The sequence below is a fragment of the Harmonia axyridis genome, chromosome 4, assembly GCF_914767665.1.
Source record: "Harmonia axyridis chromosome 4, icHarAxyr1.1, whole genome shotgun sequence".
Taxonomy (NCBI): Eukaryota; Metazoa; Arthropoda; class Insecta; order Coleoptera; family Coccinellidae; genus Harmonia; species Harmonia axyridis.
The window spans coordinates 23,253,283-23,277,656 of record NC_059504.1 but is presented as its reverse complement, the minus strand read 5'-3'; the positions used below and the strand labels follow the sequence as shown (position 1 = coordinate 23,277,656).

The 24,374-nt window shown below is 34.0% G+C and overlaps 1 protein-coding gene and 1 non-coding gene across 2 annotated transcripts in view; both read left to right on the top strand.

The window, feature by feature from the left end:
- Positions 1-24,374, top strand: part of LOC123677992 (homeobox protein aristaless-like) — a 182,007-nt gene that overhangs the window by 32,068 nt on the left and 125,565 nt on the right. The gene's annotated exons all lie outside the window — the stretch shown is intronic.
- On the top strand, positions 7,829-7,901 carry Trnar-ucu. The gene has a single exon. It is a non-coding gene; the product is annotated as a tRNA-Arg (tRNA).

The following is a 24,374-nucleotide window of genomic DNA, read 5'->3' as shown; positions in this document are numbered from 1 at the left end:
ATAGCAGGTGGGTTATCCTTTAATCTACATTCTCCCTCGGTTTGACGTGGTCTTTACGGGACACCCTGTATAATAATCGCTGTTAATGGTCTGGCCCTTTTGGAGGTAATAAACTAACATTATACTTTGCGCATATACTACGTTCACCAAATGGAATATTGAAAATGATGTATAAAAGGATAAGGACAGTCCCTCACAGAGAAATGCTAACCGTAGACAAATGTTTCGGGTTTTCGGCCCTCATTAGTACGGTGAAAAAGTGTTAGGATGAGCAACACTTGAAAGACACAACAAACAAACAGAGTCAACAACAAAAGCCAGCAGTCCATTTGTGGTTTCAGCAGGAAGACGCAAAGTTTTTTGGGCAACAACCAACATCACACGTGTCTATGGTTAGCATTTCTCTGTGAGGGACTGTCCTTATCCTTTTATACTTTTTTTATGAAGAATTAACCTCGTTATACTTTCCACATGTTATTATTCTCACGCAGGTAGCTATAGCTTCCCACGTGGTGATGTTGGTTTGGTTGTTGCCCAAAAAACTTTTCCTGCTGAAACCACAAATGGACTTCTGGATTTTGTTGTTGACTCTGTTTGTTTGTTGTTTCTTTCAAGTGTTGCTCATCCCAACACTTTTTCACTGTACTGATGAGGGCCGAAGCCCGAAACACGTGTTTACGGTTTGTCTGTGAGGGACTGTCCTTATCCTTTTATACTTTGTTTTATGAACAATTACCCTCGTTATCCTTTCCACATGTTGAAATTGAATTGAAGGTTTTTTTTAAATAGTAGCTCATTTCCAAGGTTGAAATGGTCTTATATGGTTGGATCAACTTTAGTGTGCAGGTTTCTAGGGGTGGCATAGCTCATTATGAAAATTTAAAATGGCTATATCTTTTGATCTAGGCCGAATCGGAAAAAATGGTAAATGGAAAAAGTGTTCTTTTTGACCTCAAAATCTACTATTTAAATACAGGGTGGCCATTTGAAAACGAAATAGACGAGATTACAGACGAAATAAAGTTTTTCGATAGAAATGCTCGGACAGGTCGATTTCTGTTTCGAGGGGGACAACTTAAGATGTAGGTTACGGACGCATAGCGCTTCAACCCTTGCTACTACAACCCTCACCCCCAAATTTTGAATAGAGAAGATGGGGTGAGTGATACCTCAAATTAAAGGTATTTTTATACTGATTTCAGCACAGTAATTGTTTTTTCATTTGATGCATTAGTTCTCGAAATATTCTTAACTAAGTATTTGAAAATGAAGTGGTGTTTTCATGGCACTTGTAGTGTTTTGTGAAAAATCGACATTTTGAGCTTCAAAACAACCATGACTGTGGCTTCCTTCCTAACTAACTAACGCATGAATATTTCGAGAACTAATGCATAAAATGAAAAAACAATTACTGTGCTGAAATCAGTATAAAAATACCTTTAAATTGAGGTATCATTCACCCCATCTTCCCTATTCAAAAATTGGGGGTGGGGGTTGTAGCAGCAAGGGTTGAAGCGCTATGCGTCCGTAACCTACATCTTAAGTTGTCCCCTCGAAATAGAAATCGACCTGTCCGAGCATTTCTATCGAAAAACTTTATTTCGTCTGTAATCTCGTCTGTTTCGTTTTCAAATGGCCACCCTGTATATCTACAACTCAACGACTCACCCAATATATCGACAAACAAGCACTCAAGATTACCCGACTTCACATCAATGCTTTTCTCGATTGTTATTTGATTTTTGGATTTAAAGCAGGGTTTAAAATTATCAGCTCGAATAATTTCATGCAATGATGCATATCATTTAGGTTGTATCATTTGACATAAGTCGAACAAGAAAATACAATTCTTGGACTTCCCAGATACAATGCAACCATCGGTGAATCCATTACACATTCCATAATTATAATGTAATAATTATGTTCACAAAGCTCTCCAACAATTGAGTTATTGTTCGCCTTTTTACAACACAGATATACTGAGACGACTTTAGCGTTTCACTTCAATCTTTTCATTATTTTCATAACGCGGAAGAACGTAATGCGATTTTAAATGGCACAGGGATATCACACAATTCCCTAATCTCCGCGAGATTTATCGACAAAAACGAGTAGATGCGATACAGCCTCAATAAAGCAACGAATTATTTCATCTCTAAAAACTTCTCCAGGCTGAAGTCACGACAACAAATTATTGCCATCGAATTCAATGGCGTAAATTTTCCCACGTTTTCTTAGGGACATTACTCGTCCTGGAAAAAAGTGGATGATTTTTCTTTTTCTCAGAAGGATGGAGGAAGTGTCTAATCGAGAATAATATTACCCGCGGCTTCGCACACATTTAAAATGGACGATAATTCACTATTGTTTGCCTGAAGCATAGAAACAATGAGAAATATTGGATTTTATTCATTTTCAAAGGACTACATACAGGCAAGTTTTAAAATACATTTAATCACAAAATCACCTAAATCTCACCAGCTTTTCTGAAAAGAAAGAGAAATAAAAAGAGGAATGAATAAATCAAATTCAAAATACGAAAAAAAAAAAAGAGTAGACGTACGTAGCACTTGATTAATGATATACCCATAAGAAATTTTATGATTTGAGGCGAATGAAAAAAAATTATTTATAACAAAGATATTTGATCAACAATTTTCATTTTTGCCAGTGTTCACTTCCAGGCATTGAAGAGATATATTTCTGAATAGAAAGACAAGTTAATAAATAATGAATTTTTTTTTTATTAATTCTTCGTAGCATTTTTTTCCCTTTATTTATTTCTTCTCCTCTTGTATCTCTGTTTCATCATTATGAATTGTTCAATTCAAATTCTTTTATTTTATACAGAAAAATTAAATATCTCACTATTATCTCTGTTTCATCAATATGAATAGTTCAATTCAATTTTTTTATTTTATACAGAAAAATTCAATAGAAAAATATAGGATTTTATTCATCTCAGTAATAAATATTAGAGATAGTAATACCATAAATTATCGGCATTTGATAAATTTTGGAAATGCCAGGCAGCATATTGCCGTATTATATGGATGAAGTTGATGATGCACTGGAATTATCTAGATCACCTAGCAATCAAAACAATACAATGGTTACATACTATGAAATATAATATAATACAATACCTACATAGAAAATATACATTTGGCGAACATTGATAAATATTTTTCATTACATTCATAAGTTTGAAAATAATACAATAAATTTCCTTTCTTAATCATCTGTTTACAGTTTATAAAAGCATTACAATACCTTCAAGCGAGACTTTAAATTCGCAAAATCATTAAATTAGTATATCATCATACGAATTACGAGTGTTTAGCAGTTTTTTTATGAAGAGATCTTGAAATATTGAGTATTTGGCTTTGTATATGTATAGGACTATATTTCTATTTTTGTCAAATATTTCAATTTTCGAATTTCGTTCCTCATGTGATCATAATGGATTTTTGGATTCTGTAAATCGAAATAAAAATAAATATAAGCTTAATATGGCGCCCCTTAAAATTTGCCGCCCTAGGCTTCAGCCTACTCATCCTGCTAGTAAATCCGCCACTGACTCTGACTGTATTTAACTGAATATAGGATTATTTTAAAAATTGTTTCTAGTAAGATACCGTAACTAAAATAATCTTGATAATTAAAAAAGCTTATTTTTCAACAATTTGTTGACTTTAGTTTTGTTAGGCTGTAGGCTTCCTTGAACCGGAGGCTCTCGGTTATCGCCGACCAGCCGACCTGACTAGACCACTTGAAACTTCTTCCTCTTTTGCAGTTAGGCAAAAAAAACAGTAAAAGGCTAATAAGGTCTGTGCCAGTTGATGTTTGGCACACACTTCCTAGGGAAGTGCCATCTTCGGTCTTTTATGCTTTCTAGGGGTTTTCTCATCATAGTCGCAAGTCTTCCTCATAAGCGGGCATGCGTGATTTTTCATTTTCATGAAGGTCTTCACGCTCAGGTCTTTCAGATGGTCGTCTAGGAATGGTATTTTCAGGTCTTCATGTATCTGTACGTTGCTGACAAACCATGATGCATTTACGGCTCGTTTCAGGATCGTATTCTGCACGACTTGAAGTCTCTGAAGATGGTTCTGTGCGGCGTATCCCCAAGCCATGGGTAAGTCATGACTGGCCGAATGGTGGACTTATAGAGAAGAAGCTGGTTGGAAAGAGACATTTTGATGCTTTTGCAGAGTAGCGCTTGCAACGCTGCAGGTGCTGTCTTTCCCTTCAGCACAGCTGATGTGATGTGTTATTTCCAAATAAGCTTCATGTCAAGTATCACTCCTAGATACTCGGCTTCGTTTTTCTATTCGATCCTCCTACCGAACATTACGACATGTCGACGATTTCGCTCTTCTCGGGGTTTACTTCAATGCTCCATCGAGCAAACAAGACTGAAGTCTGTGGATGGCTTCTTGTAGGTACTTCATTGCCATTTTGGGACACCACGATCTGGCAAGAATGGGGGTATCGTCTGCGGACAGTGTCATGGAGATTTTCTCCGTTTTTGGCATGTCGGATACATATATTGTAAACAATAACGGATACAGCAGAGATCCTTCCAGAACTCCGGCTGAAAGAGACCTCCATGAAGATATGACCAGACCAGGACTGAGATCAAGTTCTTATTGAAAATTGACCAATTTTATAGGTGACTAGAGTTTAATTAATAAACCAATCATAGATGAAATAAGATACATATATAGAAATTTGCAAGTCTTTCCTATTAATCTGAATCACAATAGTATACCTACTCTCTAAACGAAAATGATGAATTTTTTCCATACTTTCGATTTAATTTGCAATTACAACTCAATTTGAACGGATTGCCATATTCTCTATGTGGACAGGGTTGATATCGAACGAATTCGTTGAAAGGGAACGCGCACCTTCCTTCGAAAATCGATTTGTTCCAACATGTGGCTTGATAAATTGACTCGCATTTTTTTACCTTCCTAGTTAGTGAAATAAAATCGTATTTTTATTACCGTCATCGGCCGTATTAGGAGGGAATTAACGATAATTTGTTTTGGTGCGTTCCAATATGTTTTTGCTTTTATAATTTCACGGTACCAATCCCCAACGGTGAGGTAGGAGCAGGTAGAGAATATTAGTGAGACACGGCCGAAAACAAACAAGGATATTAGAATTTGTTGGACTTAATTATAGCCTGTAATGAGCTTGTTCAAATAATTTTATGGATTTCAAAAATAAAGGGGGGCGATCAAAATAAACAACTGTTAGGATCCATTATAACTTCCCATTGCAATCCCATCTGAGTTAATGGCTTTTTGTGATAGTAATGAATGTCTTGTGTATGCCTTTCACCGGAACGTTTTGTGTTGGTAAAAATTCAATTTATTAGTGTTGATGATGTTAATGAAACTTTGTTGTCCGCTGTCCGTGAAACATTTAGTATATTGATGATTTGGGTTAATTGGAGTTATTTATACGCTTCTCGATTAGCCCGATTTTGGAATTTATTCCCCTGATGGGCTTCCCACGTAACGAACCTGAAGGATATTATTCCGAAATTAATAATATTATGATTTATTCATTTTTATTAATTTGGATTGAATTTAATTATTCAATTAGTAGATAAACAAAAGAAGCTGAGATTGCTTCACATGTTATATGTTTTTTCTAAGATGCCTTTTAAGGGAGTAAACATCCTCCAGAGTCTAGATAGGTCAGTATTTTCATGCAATTATCAAAAAGGAGAATAGCGTCAAAAATAGAATTAAAATATTTACACCAGTGATTCCCAAAGTGGTCCAGGTGGACCCCCAGGGGTCCACGGAGGACTCGAAGGGGGTCCACGATGCCGTGAAGAACAAATGGGGGTCCACAAGTTGTTAATGGGGGTCCACAAAAATTTTTCTGGCTTCGATTGTAAATAACAAAAATATCGGTTCGGCTTCACTCACCAAATTGTGTAGAGCTACGATATAATCCTCAAATTGTTAATTTCCAAATTTTATTGTGTTATTTCAAAATAGTCAACGCATGAACTTGTATAACGGTCAAAAATGTTATCCGTCTTTACCGAATTTGATAGCCCTTTAATGGTTTTGCGATCACCCCTTTTTATATCTGAATATGAATAAAAATTCTCTGTACCATCGGTAAAACCTTTAGTGAAGAAGACCTCAATGGCCGGTATTATGAAGGATAACCGACGTTCAACCGTTGTGTCAACTACCAAATTACTCACTAGAAATACGGAATTTGGTAGTTGACGCTCGGTTCAACCGTCGGTTATCCTTTATAATACCGGCCCTAAATAAGTTCGAAACTGCGGGGTTCCACAATTAAATTCTCAAACTGCTAATATCCAATTTTATTGTTTTATTCCAATCCAAAATATTCAATGCTTTCAAATAATATCTGAAATTTGCAAAATGACAGAAATGGTTTCTTCTATCTTTTCTGAATTTAATTTTATAGCCCTTTCTTGGTTTTTCTAAGCAATTGATCAACTAAAAAAGAAGGTTGAATATATAGGTATACAATTGCGGGGGTCCACCGAAACCAGTAAAATTTGAAAGGGAACAGAAAAGTTCAGTAACTACTGCAATACACCATAAATTCTCCTTAATCATAAGGATCTAAATTTATTAGCATTGCTTATATTGCTTTTTTTAATTTTTTATATTCATTTTTCTTGTGTGGTAATTGGGTAATCTATTGAACATTATCAGACAAGAATATAGAATGACAACGTTTGTCAGTCATTGTAAGGAGATGTATTGGGGTCTCTTCTTTCATAACCGATTTGGCTAAAATCATTTTCGAAAAGTTGCTTATTTTGAAAAAAATGGTATTTTTTATGTATCGGGTGTCAAAATTGGCCTAAAATTTTGATATTCATAACTTGCAAGTCAGAGGTTCGATTCTGCTAAAATTTTGTGGGTTCGTTAACTTCATACAACCCTGAAAAACTTTTAATGCAACTTCAATATTTCCAGGGCACTCAGATTATTGAGTTTTTCTTTTAGACTTTGAAATCTCTATTTTTGACACTTTTTAGAGGAATGTCGTTATTGTCATGAAAAAATACATATTTCAGTGGAATGAATTCAATTAATACTTTGAATGGCACACTTTCCTCAAAAGAGTAGCAAACGGAAGAATTCATGTTTTATGTAACTTTTCAAAAATACGTTCCTGTTTTTTTTCTTTCGTGATAATATTGATGTTACTGAGATTTTGAATTTTATAGATTCTGTTCAACTTTTCTCCATTTTAAAATACTGAGCGCCTACTGTTTAAACACGTTACGTAATAAAATATTGATTTGCATTATCAAACTTTGGATTCTTTTGAAATTAGAAATTAAATTTAAAGCAAAATGGCGTAACAATCTGGGAAAATGTAAACTGTGAGTCTATTTGCTTCATATCAAAAATAAGTATTGAAAATTAAATCTTTGAGAGAATTTGAACCTATTTATTTCAATTAATGAAATGGTGGCCCTGTGGCATGGGCAGTAAGGTAACCGGATCTAACTACCATCGATTATTTTCTGTATCTAAGGTTATCTGAAAGATAAGATATATGCCATTGAAAACTGCACAGGAGTTGCGACACAGGATAGAATAAGCTTGTGCAGATGTAAGAGATAATTTGAATATGATCAGTAGAGCAGTAAATAATAATCGCTATGGCTATGGCCACCCAATTCATGTTATACCCTGCATATGTCGTTGAAAATTTTGATGACAAAGCTGATTATTTTAGAACTGTCTCGAAGCAAATTGAAGATTCATATTTTGAAAATCCAATCCAAAACCTTCTCCATAACGTCCCTGTGGCGCAGCGGATAGCGCGTTGGACTTCTAATCCAAAGGTCGTGGGTTCGATCCCCGCCAGGGATGCAATTTTTGCCCTCTAAATTTCGCTTATGCTTCGAAAACGAGGTATATGTCATAAAAAAATGATTCTCACGGTGTCATTTACAAGACTATACATATGTTTGTCCAATTTATAATGAACCACCTTGTATTCAGGTATACAGGGTGAGTCACCGCAATGGCTTATTAGACGTTTATGGAGAACTAATAATAATTTTGTGCTAAAAAATTGCATGTTGGGGTTTGGGACGATGATCTTTCTTCTCAAAATATTTTTAGCTCTCTACAATTTTCGGTTATACCGGAAACAGAAACTTTCTTATTTTGAATGATATACCCAGTATATTATTGCATGATAAAATGGCTTATTGATGACAATTTCACCAATAAGTCATAACTTGGGTTCATGAGTTGATTGAGGGATTCTTATGAAAAAAATGGTGGCGACATGAACTCACATTTATCCGAATATTTTTGCGGAAAAAGATTTTTTGGAAAAAAACCTTGTTCATATTGGATTATGAAAATAGGCAGTCTTATGAGATTGTTTGCGGTTTGGACCAAAAATGTACAGGGTGTTCAGCAGAAGATTATGAACTTGGAAAGCTCAAATTCATCAAAACTCAAGATTTTCAAATTAGAACCTATATTTTTCATTATCTCTTTCTATACGTAATATTGACTAAAAAATAATAATTCTGCAGAAATATTCAACAAAATGTGAATCCTCGTTGTCATCATTTTTTTTTCATAAGAATTCAATTTACTCATGAACCGTTGAATTTTTACCCAAGGTATGAAATTTGCTGGAATTGTCATCAAAAAAGGTACCTAATGATGCAATAATATACTGGGTGTGCCATTTGAAATGAGGAAGTAGTAGTCTGTTTTCGGTATAATCGCAAGTTGTAGAGATCTGAAAATATTTTAGGTAGAAAGATCATTATCTCAAATCCCAACATGCAAATTTTTAGCACAAATTATGATAATTCCATAAGCGTCTAATAGGTTATCGCGATGAATCACCCTGTATAGTTATTAAGACCCTAAAAGGATACAACACCGGATAAATGTCGAACGCTCAAAACCTCTTCATTGATAAGGAGAGCTTTTCAGAGAGAAGCACTGACTTGGCTATCAAGCCAAGTCAGCTCTCGTATTCATCAGAATTCAATGCCAAACGTATCGAACTTCGATAAGTTGAAAGAGTTACTAGTAAAGCTAGAGATTCACTATTTCGAAATTCTGGGATCCTAGCAACCAACTCTCCCATCGTCATGGTTTATCTTGATGGTCTAGGAGCAAATAGCAGCTTCCAGCAGGTCGATTAAAATAGCCTGAATGTTATTACCAGTAATCAAACCGAGAAGATCCAGTTCATTGATGTGTCGTGTAAGGAATTGATTATTTTAGCGGAGAAATCCGATTCGCCTTAGCTGTAACAAGGCATTGTCGATGGGTAGTTAAAGTCAACGCAGAGACAAAAAATCGCTTCACGGCTGCCTAGAGTCGGTACCCAACCTGAGCGTGACGGACAGACTCGCTTCAATTAGGAAGTTTTCTCAGCTGGCAACGCAAGAGCGAACAAGTAATGTGTTTTATGGACGAATTTCCAATAATATTTTTTTTCGTTTGGCAATTAAGAATAGATAGTACGATCGAGATCTGTTGTACAAGTCGGTCGGTCGATTGTCGACGAAAAAAAAGTTAATTATTGGTTTTCGATTTGTTTTTTGGACGTTGGGTTCAAGAACTGTATTTCCTGAAGCGTTCACAGATGAGCGGTTAACAAATAGGCTGATAACTAGGCGGAAGTGGTGGTCATTGGGGTTTTAACACTGTTCGCACAAGCTCTTCTTTAAAAGTGAGGCAAAAAGTGTATCCTTTGTGATATTTGGTTAGGAGAAGATTTGATTTCGAATACATTCAATTACATACAAAGAGTTGAATTTCTTATTACCCTACGTTACATATAATCGCTGTAATGTATAGGTGTATTTTTATTTTACCAATAACAAAAACGATTCGTTTTCAATTCAATAAATTTCTTTCACGATTCCCTGAAGAAATCCTGGATCCGCCCCTGGGTCCTACTATAGGTCGAAGTCGTCGGTTAACTATTTTGCTGAAGCCAAAATCACTTCTCCATAATAATACATTCAATTTAACAAAAATTGATCACTGAAAGACACATTATAAACTTGAAGTGCCTCGAGTATTGATACAGGTCTTCTTTTTATATATAAGGACTGGAATTTTATTCCTGTACTTTAATTTCCTAATGTTGTCTAATTGGGAGACTTTCTCCCTTCTCCCACTTTTCTCTTCTATTTGGTTTTTTGAAAAAGGGATTTCCTCTTAAATGTCTTTCTTATTATAAATATTTTTAATTTTCAATTCTTCTCTCATGTGATGGTTGCTTATATACCATGGGGCGCCAACCGCTGTTCTGATTACTGTATTTTGTGTACTTTGTAAATGATCTTTATTATTGTCTTTCGTATTATATTAGAGAACTCCTGCATACGTTATGTTTGGTATTAGCACTATTTTTATTATCTTCAGCTTGTTTTTCAAGGAAAGTTTACTTTTTGGGTTGAGCATCGGGCGCAGTCTGCCGAGCAATTGCCTTGCCTTTTTTCTGTTTTCTTCTATCTGTTTTTTAAAGTTCATTATTTTTTCTAGAATTACTCTTAGATATTTTGCTTTCTTTTTCCGTTCTATAGTCTGATTTTTTTATTTTGCCGTTTTCTGCTTTTTCTTTCTTTTACTGTTCTTCCTCCGAAGTAGATTGCAACTGTTTTCGTAGTATTCACTTTGAATCTCTATTTCTTCTATCAGTTTATCAGGTCTATATGTAACTGCCTAGTAATTGATTTCCGAATTCTACTGTGATAGTAAATATAGCGGTGTCATCTGCAAACTGAGCTATCTTGCATCTATTCATTTTGGTATGTCTGTCATGTATTAGTTGAACGGCAGCAGTCCTATCACTGATCCTTGGGGAACTTCGGCTTCAATTTCTCTAATCGTCGACCTGGTACTATCGATATTCACTCTAAATTTTTTATTTGCCAGGTACGATTGTATTAATCTCGTAAGTTTGGTTGAAAATTTCATCTACTTCATTTTGTATATCAGACCTTGATGCCACATTTTATCAAATGTCTTTTCTATGTCGAAGAATATCGCACCAGTGTCTGTAGAGAGTTCATATAATAATAATAACAATAAATTCATTTGTAGAAGTATCATACAATCTACAAACAAACAAAATTCCCACAAAGGCTAAGCCTGTTCGTGGGGTGAACAACAACAAATTAAATTTTTTTCTCAATTTTATGAACAGTGCAAAATAACAAAGCCAATATATGCTACACACAATTGAACAAAAAAAAATATTTTTCCTTTTTTTACCATTCCTTCAAGCGTATTGGAAAGGCAAGTTCTAACAAGACAAACGAAGATGTAGTAACAGAGAGTTAACCGAATTTGAAAAGATCAGATATTCTGTGCCTAGGTTGGTCCATCAGAAAGAGCTTCACTCTTTTCTCAAATATCTACCTGCCAAGTACTCAAAGGTCAGCTGGGATATCGTCTTTGAGGCATATTGCTTCTTAATATTTTCTGTTAGTCGTACCAGTTGGTGGATCGTTGAATGCTCTTGCCTCGTGTATTATTGACATTGGTAATAGGAATTTTAGTGACCTAAACTTTAGACTTTTCAAGTAGTTTGGTGAAATATTCAATTTGAATCAAGGAAAAAATTTCCTGCCATTGGGTATGTCACTCCTTAGCAGTCAGCCCTCTCCAGTTGTTTCTGTTTTCGATGTTGTAACAGTGTTTTCTCCCAAAAAGATTTAATTTATGTACAATAAAAACTCTAGAATTCATATGAAATATTTACTGCTTCAAGCCAACTATAATATCCATATTTCCCCGAATTCAATGAAGTCAATATATTTACACACGAATCATATGAGTTATTTACTTTCTATTCCTGGATCACCAGAGTTTACCGATTTTGTTCATCTCACCAATTTATTATTTATATCATCAATCAGACTAGTTGTTTTTGGTTGAATCGATCAACTGTGATTCTATTAAATTGGGATAATGAAACACCGGATTTCTTAACTAATATATTGAATTTGGCTGTACAAGTTATGTGTTTACAAGGTAACAGCTACGAGCGTACTGAATATTGTACCCCGATTTCCTGGGGATGTTAAGCATCGCTTTGGATTTTGCATACCAAAGCGCAATCCAAGTCCCTGATTGATCCACGTCTTCATTCCTTGCCCTCAGATGTGACTTCAGGATGACCATATGTAGCGCCAATGTGGCGCCAACGATGTTCCCGTTCTATTTTTAGCCCTCGCTGTACCTGCTGGGGTTGGTTTTTCGACCTGAATGCGTATCTCTGAACATTCAACTGCCCGTAAAGTTTGCGTGAAATTCACTTGACGCAACACTAGTCTTGGAATCTATCTTGAGGTTTTGTTTTCAGTTTTTCTTTGATTTTCCTGCCTTCATAGCTCGAGCAAAACTCATTCCTCTTCATATTTTCACTTCACGACTCCCGTCATATTTTGTCCGCTGGACCTTAAAATCTCTTTTTCTACAAGCGTACGCTTTCAACTCTTTCTCCACACGCATTTGAGGTCGCAAAGAGTCACTTTCCCACACAGTGCGCGAAAACCCCCGCTATTTCTTACCCGCACGGATATGCGTGCAGGAAATTCCAGTAGATTTTCCCGCACGCAAGTATTAAAGAATAATTTAAATTATGTCATGTCTCTATGCACCGAACATCCAATTAATGTCAAGGATGAGATAAATATGTCAACGAAATGCAGAATTACGTATGTCATTCATGTGTATGTGAATAATTAATCAAATCATTTGAGTTTCAATTTATTTCAAGCGCTTGTAGAAAAAAATGTTGTTCCTAACAAGTGCGGAAAGCACCACTTTCCGCACTTGTTTTCCACAAATAACTATTTCTTCCCTAACGATGATTCGACTATATACTGTTTTTGGCACTGTCACTTAATTTTGAAGTTTCCATTGGTCAAATCTTCTTCTTTTCAATACTTATTCTAAATATCATCACATACATTTCTACCCTTTATGAAATATAATTCTTATTTTGAATATATCATAAATCAAAATGAATAATCTTAATTTGAACCAATTATCTGAGGATCCTGTTCTTAATTTTGAATTTGTTAAGTAATCGATAGGTTTTTCACATCTATTTCAATATTGTCCTCCTGAAAAAAAAACATAACACTACCTACCTATGTCAACCAATTAACTGAACGAGTATGCGAAAGCATCTAACACGTCGTCTGAGCTCTTCTAGAATTTTTCATGACTCATTTGGACTATTGGTCTAATCTGTAATCTACCGCATAGTAATATGCCTAAAAGTCCACTCAGACGAAATTAAGACCGCTATTAAAACTCGAAACACTCTGTATATCACCGTGAACTTCTACTATCGCAACATATTATATCATAATAAGTCTGGAATTACATACATGTAGGTTTTTTTATATCGTTGTCGAAGGGTTTATAAAAAGGCCGCCGGTACTTAACTATTGTTCATTTACACTATGTACAATTCAACTTCAATTGAATGTACAGCCATCTGAACTTTCGTCTATCGAACTATCGAAGTTATTTTATTTCGTATAATTCTTAATCGTCTAATTGTCTGATTATTCGCGTTGATCCGTCTATATCTAACGTCGAATTATCTAACTAGCTGCGTCTAATATATTTTACGTCGAATCATATGCGTCTATCACGTCGAATTCTAACTATGTCCGTCTATTCTCTAACGTCGAATTCTTTAACCTTCTCCGTATAATCTGTAACGTCGAATGCCAACTATGTCCGTCTATTCTCTAACGTCGAATTCCACCCTCGTTCGTATGTATCGTGCTCCAGTCTCAGTTTTAAGTCTCAAATACCTCTTCCCCTTACGTCTTCCTATATCGATAAATCTGCATGGTGCAACCTTTTAGGGTCGATCGTGTAGTTCTCGTTTCGTAAAGTCAGTAGCGCATAATTCAGTCGGGTGTTAAGAATTTGGATCCCACATACATTTCTACTCTTGATGAAAGATAATTGTAATTTTGTATATATCATAAATCAAAATGATTGATCTTAATTTTAAAAAATTATCTGATAATCATGTTCTTAATTTCGAATTTGTTAAGTAATCGATAGGTTTTTTCACATCTATTTCAATATTGATCCTGAAAAAAAAACATAACACTACCTACCTATGTCAACCAATTAACTGAACGAGTATGCGAAAGCATCTACACGTCGTCTGAGCTTTTCTGGAATTTTTCATGACCATTTGGACTATTGGCCTAATCTCTAATCTCTAATCTACCGCATAGTACTATTACCAAAAGTCCACTCAGACGAAATCCAGACCGCTATTAAAACTCGAAACACTCTGTATATCACCGTGAACTTCTACTATCGCAACATATTATACCCAATAAGTCTGGAATTACATACATTTCTACTCATGATGAAAGATAATTCTAATTTTGTATATATCATAAATCAAAATGATAGATCTTAATTTTAAACAATTATCTGATAATTCTGTTCTAAATTTTGATTTTGGAAAGTAATCAATAGGTTTTTCCACATCTATTTCAATATTGATCCTGAAAAAAAAAAACATAACAATACCTACCTATGTCAACCAATTAACTGAACGAGTATGCGAAAGCATCTAACACGTCGTCTGAGCTTTTCTGGAATTTTTCATGACTATTTGGACTATTGGTCTAATCTGTTCTCTACCGCATAGTTCTATTCCCAAAAGTCCACTCAGACGAAATTAAGACCGCTATTAAAACTCGAAACACTCTGTATATCACCGTGAACTTCTACTATCGCAACATATTATACCCAATAAGTCTGGAATTAACCGTAAGACGCATAATCTAGTCTCCAGAAGACCTTTCTGGTCCAATATCTGGACCCGTCTGCATTCCGCAATAAAAAAGCTTTTAGGTATTGTCATGACTAACAAGATTAGGTCTACAACTGTGACGCGTGCCGGACTATCAAGTGTCCCCGAGGAGATTGGTCGAATCCAAAAACCGGTTTGTCGCTTGAAATATGAGTGAGGGGGTTTTATTAAATTCAAATGTATTTATTCAGAAGGACGGTATCAGCATTGACTATAAAACCTCGGTTTGAGGTTGTTTCTTGACCTGAGTCGCCGTTTGATTTACGGTTTTCATTAGGCCATAATGGAATCATCATATCAGTGGAACTTCGTGACCAATAAAGAGTATCGATATCATAAGTGGAACTTTAATTTCTGGAAGGATTTCTTCTATCGCTTTTATACAACTTCAGTAGGGTGTCGTTTCGTGGAAATCGACTTGTTCTAATTATCTATCTGGTGAATTAAAGGTGGATTTGGGTTGTTTTCAATAACAGAGGAATGTGTATCACTGGTCGACGAGGTTTTGATGACTTTGTTCTGGTCATCATTTTTACAATGCTCATACCTTTTCAATAACTTTGGAATAGACCCTTTTATCAGTGACGGTACCTAAGTACTGATATCGGTAGATTAATGCACTCTAAATTCAGCATTCCCTATGTGGGTGACCCGAATTAAGTAAATAAATTTAAAAAAATTACGTCTTTATTATACAGAAAAGTGGAAAAACACATGAACCCATGATTCATGACCTTTTCCAATTGTAATTCAGAAAAGCAAATTGAATTTCAGAAGATGGAAATTGTAAATCAGTATATGAAGTTGTTATTCAGAAACGGTAATATGTATTTCAGAATAGCAATATGACATTTAGAAACGGTAATGTACCTATATGTATATCAGAATAGCAATATTTAATTCAGAAAACAAAATATTGATTTTAAAAATTAGGAATTGGAATTCATATTTGATAATTTTAAATGCAGAAATACGAAATTGTAATTCAGAATTGGTTACATGTAGGTATTCAGAATTAATGAAAATGAGTAGCCACATTTATTATTATCTACTGAATCGGGGTCAGAATTGATCTTTTGTTCTTAAACCAAGCTATACATACAAACCCAAGGAGTTCGTAGATACTGTTAACGAAACCGTCGATATCTTTAGGAACCTTGTCTGTTACTTCGTGAGTATCCAGGACTCACTTCTCTCTACGAGTGGTTCTTAGGCCAGTCAACTCCGGACATTTGAACACCTTGTGTTCAGCTATTTCTAATTCCTTTCCACATAGCCTGAAAATCTCATCTACTGACTTACCCATGCGGTACAAAAGGTATTTGCTCCGCAAGTGTCCTGTCAGCAGTCCCACCATTACCCTTAGTTCAGCTCGTGGTAGCTTCAAGAGTTTTCTAGTATAGGTCAGTGAAAGCACCACAAATTTTTTTGTCTTGATAAGACCAGGAGTGCTCCTCCAGATAGTTATTCTATTATTCAACTCCCATTCTTGGACCTTGTCCTTATATTGGTATTTTCCATACCCACAGAAAGGCCTAAGACAAACAGATGTTAATCTTGATGCTCTTCTCGCAAGTTCATCTGCGTTTTCGATTCCTTCAAAACCACAATGTCTCGGTAGCTATATCAATGTAATACCCGTGTTGCATATTGCGCTAGTACCTCACATTCGGAACTGTTCTGAATTACATATTACATTAGCTGAAATTGAATTGATAACTTCTGAAAAATAAAATTTCTTTTCTGAAATACAATTTGCCGTTTCTAAATTTCAATTCACTATTCTAAATTACAACTTTGATTTTCTGAATTGCAACTTCCTAATCTGAATTTTAATTTCGTTTTTCTGAAATTAAAATATTCTGAAATCCAATTTTTCTTTTCTGAATTACACTTTCCTATTCTGATGGAGTACATGTTCCCTTTTCTGAAATTGAACTTTCATTTTCTGAACTACAATTAGAATAGTAGTAGAACACTGCTATTCCAAATCAATCCCCACAGATAAGATATGCAATTATATTAAAAAAATAGAATATCCTGGAAGCTTATAACATTGTGAACTGATAGGGAAGACCTCTGCAGGTAAATGATCTCGTGGTATTGGTAAAGGATATAGATTCTCTCTGACTAACGGCCGGTTTTCAAAGGCCAATCAAAAAAATCAACTTCACAACTGTCAATTCTATGGTCAAGCGTCATTTGGTTTGCTGAAAGTGAGGTTAACTCCATTTATTTGAACATTCTGCTAGTAAACACAGTGGTCGCGTCGTTTTGGGTTTCTGAAACGCATACTGCATCGGTCGATTTGTTCTCTATCACTTGTTTTTAGCTAAAAAAAATATTAATATAATTAAGCATATACTCTATCAAATGTAATATGAACATGTAATGTATATATTATCGCCTTCACTACTTATTTAGAAATTATGATTTGTGTGGTGCTGTAACTCTGTAAGTCCTCACTCAGAAATTTTAATTATTCCATTTCAACTCAGATCTCATCATTTCAGTTTATTTTGAGTAATATCTGTTATCATTTTTATCTCTAGTAACTGTAATATAGATATTGTTTTTATGCTTCTTGTTCTGTAGTTGGGTATAAACCTGTAAAACATTGTATATTATATATGATATAGATATAGAACATTAAATGTTGAATGAATAAATAAAAAAATGTTAATTGATTGAAGCAAAATATCCATGGCAAGCTTTATTGATCTACTCAATAGTGACTAAATGGCCGCACAGATGAGTATAAGCCATATTGGTCATCAGATAACCTCGATCAAAACTGTATTATTATAGAATTATTAATCCAGTTTCGGTAAATTTTTAATAGTTATTCCAGTTAATATGGAAAGGAAAGGATACCACTTTAAAGTTTCTTCTCGATGGTTGAAAAAAGAAATCATATTATCAAGATCCTCGAAAATTGAGTTCATTACTGAACAGCACCTGACTCATTCCAAAAAAATGTTAAGAACAGTAGTCGAATGAATGAACCATTAACGTTAAATGACTGTTTTCAACAATTTCGCTCTAATCAAATGTGATCATCATTTATCCGTTATAATTTATCTACCTTTGATATAATCTCTTTTCATATTGCTCATTTCTTCATTTAATGCTTTAATAATTGTGAGAAACGTGGGATTTCAGTGTTTATTTCTCCATTTGGGTATCATTTTTCGTCATTAAGGGAGATCATTCTAAATTTGTACAGCTGTGCCGACACACTAAGTTTCGTGCTGTATCTAAGATTTTTCAACACACGAATTTTTATAGGATGTTGAGACAGCCTTGTTAACCTTTTACATAATAAGGAGATTGAACTGATTTCTTACTTTCACTGTTATGTCTTCCTTAGTTTCTTTAAACTAAAAAAAATCAGATATTTAGAGTTAGAGCGGGTGATACTCAGTCGGCCTCAAAAAACTGAAGTTGGAAGTTAATAATAAATGTTTATTTTGAAGAATTTACCACCCTGTACTCAAAAGGTGAGACGTTAAGGATATATGTTCATATGAAGTTTTTTTCTTAAAATGAAGCCAAAAATCACCCCATAATTATTTAACAATTAGGAAACACCCCGTATTTTGTGGTCCTCAATATGGATGATTACTCTGAATTTAACAAGTGGTGTACTCCATTTTGGCGCCAACAACTCGAGACATGCTATCAATGGTACCACTCTTAACAATTGTTCATCACATCTAAATCTTGATCATAATCACATTGTGAGCAACAATGTGATCCTCTCAGCCTACCGAAACTGTACAAGATCTACACTCACTGGCAAAAAACTATAGTAACTAAAAACTGCCCCCAATTTCTAAGCTGGCTTCCGTTCGAAGCGCTTATTTTATTTTGAGTTTTTGTTAATTGGAAATTGATTTGTCAGTAACAATTCTGTCAGAATAGTTATTTATAATACAAGTGCAGAAGGCATTGATATTCCTCCACGAGTTCAAAATTCAAAAACGAGCCACGAAATGGCGAGTTTTTGAATGAACGAGTGGTAGAATTAGCCTTCTGTACAAGTATTATACATTATTTTCTCTAATTCATTGCATTTTCATTGAAATTAATGAAATATTTCGATAAATATCATTTAGTGATTTTTGCATTGAAAAATGTTGGTTGGCAGAACTGATTTCTTTGAGGCAAATTTCAAATTTGAACAGATAAAGCCGTGGCGGAAAGTTCGGAGTACCAACATATAATAATAAAATATAACCATGAAAACTGTGCGTTTCTGATTTATTCTCGCACGATTTTGTTCTACAAGATGTGGAAGAATGAACGGAATAACCACAGAATTAGAGAAATATTTATTCAGATTTGAATTTGAGCATATAGGGGTTGCAACACCGTGGAGTGCATGGAGTGCACCAGCTGTAGCAGCTGTCGTTATAACTGGAATCACATTGAACCCTGATCTTTTCTGAAAATTTTATCTCTGTCTTTTTCTTGGTTGATCAAGTTTGATTTGAATTTTGGACTAAGTATGATTTGAAAGTTGGTATATTAACAAAAGAATAGTAAATTTCTAAAATAAGTTTGCCTGCAACTTTTGAATTCCACAATTTATGTATCACAAAACTATTATATTTAAAAAAATTCCTTCTTCATTTCCTAGAAAAGTTTTAGTTAGAATGCGGGCACTAGTTTTGTTTAAGCAGATTTTAATTTGAAAGGGGAAGAAGCAAAGAAAGGAAAGTAATGAATTAAATATTTTTTATTGCATTTACACTCAAAATTTCAGTAGAAAATGTATTCATAAATTATGTTTGAAATGACTTCCATCATTTCTTATAGAAGCACGTTCTCTCTTTCTTATTTCTTCAGTTGTTACTTTCCGCCTAAAATTTACTCTCAATCTTCTCGTTGCTTCGTATATTCTAACGGTGTGAGATCCGGACCTTTTGATGGCTACGAAAATATATAATCCAAAATTATAATCAAATTTCATCAACATAGAAAGAATTGACGAAAAATAAAATAAGGTGAGAAATCTTAAAAATCACAAGAACTCAAATATCTCGTAAACTGTTGATTTATGGTTATCACTAATTATGGCTCAAACCACAGCAAATGAGTCACACTAACACCTCCTTCGAGGTTCACTTATAATTTGGAAACACCTTGTATAAGTACTAATAGTAGGTACTTCGAGGAGCAACCTTAAACTATACAATACATATATTATAAAATAAATGAACAAATCCATCATGAATACCCTTTTGAACGTTTCTATTCTTCCTGCTGACGTTGCACTATTACCGACTTGAACAGCTGTAAATCAAAGGCAGAGTCGTCGATGTGTACGTTGAAAGGCGCCAAGATCTGAAAATCATCGAAAAATTATGTTAATACATTCGGTCCTAACAGGGTAACAGGTTCCTGTTTGTTCGCTTCGGAACCGTTTTCCCAATATTATTTAGAATTCAATTCATTATGGCCTAACAATAAAGTTCCGAAATAATGAACTCAAACATGGGAAATTAAAAATTGACATTAACAACTCGTGGAATTATTCATAAAATTTAATTCATTGCCGAACCTCCATAAATTAGGCGGGACGGAGATTCGAAATTTAATATGAAGTTTGGAGGTTGATGGCCAATTTCCTGATTTATGAATCGGCAGTTTCTTCAATGGATTGAATGGATGTTCGAGGGGATTGCCGGTTTTTTATTTCACAATAATAAAACTTTGAAACTGCAGTTTATGCCGATAATTCATATATCAAAAAAATGCGGGGAAATTATTTTGCAGCATTTGTTTGTTTGCAGTATATCCGCCGAGAAATCCTTGTGGGTATGTTCATTAACATTAAGTTCTGATTTAAATCCCTGATATTTCTTTTTTTGTGCACTTGTGAAGGAAAGGAGTTGAATACAATTGCCGAATTGGGAACTCGCAAAGCAAGTGCAACTGTTTTTTTGTTGCTGATTTTATTACTCCGGCATTGAACTAACCGACAACATTTCGAATAAGTTCGTTAACAGTTTTTTTACAACTTATTAAATAAATGAATGAATTTATTGATCCAATTCAAAATTGTATAATACAATATACGATAAGTCAAAATAAACAATAATAAACAATATTCCTCCATAATACAATATAGGATAAGTCAAAATAAACAATCATAAACAACATTCCTCTATTATTTTAATAGAGAAATTCATCATCTAAAAATTCCTTAACACTATAATACCCTTTTTTTAAAAGTAACAACTTCACGGCTTTCTTGAAAGTTTGCATATTCTGATGTTATTAGAGAGGTTTTTATGATTTCCAATAATTCTCATTTCAAAACCGAAGTCAACACTTTTATTGTTATACAGAGTGTAGTTGGGGGTACAAATAAAAATCAGAGATTTTGAGAAAAAAATCCTATAAACATAGACCCGCAAACGCTTTGTTTTCGAGATACAGGGTGTTTCTTGTAGTCCTAATTTTTTGTGATAATTATACAAGTACATACATGAAATCTTTATGAAAAATTGCTTTGCTACAGATGCGGGAAATAAACATCAAAACTACCTTATAATTAATTTATTCGTCACAGCTTTCTAACTGGATTTCTATGTTAATTTAATTTTTCCTAGTATTTCGAAGGAATTATTTTAAATTTTTTCTTGAAATCAGAAGGTACGACAAAACTACAAAAAATTGGAAAATTTAGTAGTGGATCCATGTACTTTTTACATTTCTTTAGACTACCTGTGGTTCACCAAAAAAAAAGTGAGCATTGTAGATTTTCAACCTAAATTGGAATAATTATGCCAAATTTCAGTTGCATATCTTTTTAAGTGCCGATGCTATGGGGAGAAACATTGAATAAAAATCAATTTTACCACCTGTATCTCAAAAACAAAGTATTTTCGAGTCCATGCTGATAGGACTTTTTGTTCTCAAAATGTTCCGGAGAATCTCTCATTTTTGTTTATACCACTAATTTAGGAACATCAGCAATAGTCAGTTTGAAAATGCGGTCACAAAATTTTCAATGCAGTAAATACTGCTACAGCACAATTATTGAATCGAAAAAAATTTTTTTGACGTCATATTTACTTAATCAATAATGTGAGAAGAAGAAATTTGATAACGAAGTTTGAATCAAATTACTCGAAATAATTTTTTTTTTATCACCAATTCGATTGTTCTTATCTTATACTGGTTGTTCCTGAATTGAATTTACGAAGGAAAATGAGAGATTCCTTGGATAATTTTGAAAATAAAGCTTGACAAACGCTTTGTTTCGAGATACAGGGCGTTTCTTGTAGTCCTATTTTTTTGTGATGCTTAACCAGTTTATCGAATCTTTTTTAATAATATGGATAAATTTTCTTGGGAGTGGAATAAGTTTAAAATTAGAGACATTAAGTCATTCCATATTATTGAAGATAAGGAATACGACAGTGTTAGATTTATCTTTATTAATCTTCGCTACAGAGTTGGTAAATAAGTACCATAACTTAAAATTAATTAATTTATCACAGCTACCTAACTGAATCTTTATAATTATTTGGATTCTCCTGAGAATTACTTCAGAGAGCTCTTTTTTTTCTCGAAATCGATAGCAGATACGACAAAACTACATCAAACCAAAAAGTGTAGTGATGAACCAGAGTTTCTTTTAAAATTTTTTTGAACTACCAGTGCTTCACAATAAAATAATTCTGGAGGCGAGAAGCGGGCACCCTTCCAGAAAAAATTCACCCTGTAGATTTGCATTCAAAATTAAGATATCACATGATGAAAACTTTAAATTGGCATATCTATGCCAATTCAAGTTAAATATCTTCTGAGGGAAGGTGCTATGAGAGAAAAACTTCAACTTTAATACCTGTATCTCAAAAACAAAGCGTTTGCTGACTCATGTAATAGGACTTTTTTTCTTGAAATGAAATCTGTCATTTTCATTTGTACCTCGAATCTAGGTATATAGATATAGCCAATTCGAAACTGATGTCTTCACAAATGAATTGCAATTTGAATGAAACACAATAAATTGTACAACACAGCCCAGACAATGTTGCGATGCGAATTACTCTGTTCAATTCTTTGATAACTACATATTAAAATTTTATGATTAGAATGATACAAAAAACCGAAAACAACGGGTAAGTGTATACCGATGACAAATGCAAAAAATCACAGATGGTAAATAAGGAGCGATGCCGAGAAAGCGGATAGATGAAGGAAAATAATAAACATCGGACAAAGACGAGCTTGTAGTGCAATAAAAGTACTCATCTTGAAAGCGATAATAAACTCATAAACCGTAAAAGGGTCCGATTTTTTACTGTCGTGTCGATTTTAAAAGAAGGTAAAATGATTATTATTGGTTCATTTTATGGAGAAATTTTTAGTTCTTCGTCTTTGCGAGATTTCTGAAATTTTATATTTTGAAAATCTGGGGGGGGGGGGTAATTACCCCCAGTACCACCTCATTTCTACTCCCTTGACTTTAAAAATCACAAATTTGAAAAGACACGGTGGCTAGAAGTCTATCAACGTATTTGTAGGATATATAGACACTTACAAACAAAATTAAAATTTCAAAGACCATTCAAAAATTATCGGATGAAAACAATCAATGTTCAACGGAAACTTCACCTTATTCTTTTTTGTTCAACAAAAGACATTTAAATATACCTATACCAAGTAGGTATTTCAAACTAATTGAATCCCTTCAATATTATCGCTCGAATTTTGATATAAATTTCAATATTAATTAATATTAATGAGAATTAAAATGTTTCTGCTAATACCTATCTTATTTTCAAATTTCAATCAATATTTAATACAAATAAGAATTAAAAAAACAGTTTTTTGGAATCGCCGACTTCCAGTCGTGTACTCATCCAAAAAAACAGTATTTTCCGGACTTACTTATTCCATAAATTACTATTTTTTCTGAATTCTCGTTTTCTATAGATTAGATGGAAATCCTCAATTGCGGACAACCCCAAATCTCATTATTTCATATTCATCAAATAAGAATACACGTGGCGGTAAATTGAAACCAACAACCAGCAAATTACATTCGAGTTTGTCCGGGAAAAAGTGATTAAACCGCCACAACAGTAATTCGATTATAAGCTCATACCTTCGATAACTCCGTCCTGAAAAGGTACGATTTCCAGCTTCAGATAAGCTAATGCTATCCGCCATCATTTTTATTATATTATAGTGGTCGAAATGGCTGCTTGCCTCTTCTATTATGTAGTAATGATGAAAACTCGGTATGTTGTACATGGTGGAAATATGAATATTTATATTTCATGGTACATTACCTGCCTAATAACATTATATCATTTATTTATCATTATCCTTATCTGAAGAATAATGACTTGGATATCACTACTGGGTTCAATTTCATGAATTGAATTTGGTATTTTATTTATTTACAATGTGTCTCTTTGTTTGATTTATTGATCATGACAGGTCAGATGGAATAAATCCCCATT